We start from the raw sequence: 1,553 nt of genomic DNA on the forward strand, positions 1-1,553 counted from the left end.
AATGTTTTTAGAGATAGGTCTCTGTTGCCCAGGCTGGACTTGAGCTCTTGGCTCAAGCAATCACTCAGCTGAAGAGTTCCAGCCCTCCAAGTAGCTACAACTACAGGCACATCACTCTGCCTGGCTCATCCTATATTTTTATTTGCTAAATCTGACAACTGTCAACTAAAGCCCCAATACTACAGCAAGTGTGTAGTATGTAATGGCTTTCCTAAGCAACACAGCCTGGGAGGCCAACAGTATGCGATAGGATTTGTGTCTTTTATTTTGGAAACCAAAGTTCAGAGGTATAAAAGGGATCTCTCACAGCTTAAACTGTATTACATGGTACAACTTCATTAATTCCATGTTTCTCCAGCTGTGCTATGGGTGGCATAGCTAAGGTGACAGCCCAGCTTGCCTAGAACTGGGAAAGTTCCAGTTGGAACCCTAGGTACAGGTAACAGAATAAACATAGCTTGCCCTGAAGCATCATTTAACCCAAAGATTCTGGGAGCTAGGTTCATAAAATTTGATATTTTCAAAAACATTACTTGTGATTCAGTGGGTGGGGCCCTGGCCCCATATACCAAGGATGGTGGGTTTGAACCCAGCCCTGGCCAAATTGCAACAAAAAATAGCCGGGTGATATAGCAGGCACCTGTAGTCCTAGCTACTTGGGAGGCTGAGGCAAGAGAATCACCTAAGCCCAACAGCTGGAGGTTGCTGTGAGCTGTGACAATACAGCACTTTACTGAGGGCAACAAAGTGAGACTCTGTATCCAAAAAAACAAACAAACAAACAAAAATTACAACAGATCTATTATTCCAAATGCTCAATTTGCATAAGTTTCTATAAGACAACCTGCAGGTCTGTCCTCTTCCAAGATGCTGTGGTGAGGTCAGTGTGGCACTGCATTACCTACCCACATGAAGTGGCCACTGTCCTAACTTAAAGCAACTGAGGGCAGCCCTCTCGGACAAGTGCAGAGCTCTCTGTCAGATGTTAACTGCACGTGCCCCCAGCTATCTGGGCATCTGGCAAAAACTCCATCCTTGTATTGCACTTTATACACTCATGCTAGCAGATCAAGTGCTGTTTCTGAGACTGCCTTTCATCTTTCAACTTGTGCTCTCAACTGATGGAGTAACCACAAAAGCTCACTTTCAACCTTAACTTTGTCACACCATGGTATTGTGGGAAATTCCAAATAAGCATCAGTTCACCTCAGCATTGAAGCACATAAATGAGTAAGCCATCAATTGCGAAAAGGAAAGCAGATTTATATACAAGCACTAAAAAGTTGAGCAGCTCCAGTCAACATCCAGACTCATAGGCCTCCAAAATCCACCCTCTTTTCATGTGAAACCAGAAGAGGAAACCATTATCATGCTGGTTTGGATCAGCTGCTGGTCAGGAGGGCTCTGTGCGGGGTGGGGTGGGAGGGGAGATGCCTCCCGGGCAGGAAGGTGTGGGGCCAGCACTGGAATCTGCCAGAGGGCCAGGGAGCTGTCAGGTGCACAGGAACTTTCCAGTGACTGGCCTTTATTCAGTTTTTTTTTTTTTTTTTTTT

This window comes from Otolemur garnettii, unplaced genomic scaffold (assembly GCF_000181295.1).
Source record: "Otolemur garnettii isolate 467f Iridium unplaced genomic scaffold, OtoGar3 scaffold00128, whole genome shotgun sequence".
Taxonomy (NCBI): Eukaryota; Metazoa; Chordata; class Mammalia; order Primates; family Galagidae; genus Otolemur; species Otolemur garnettii.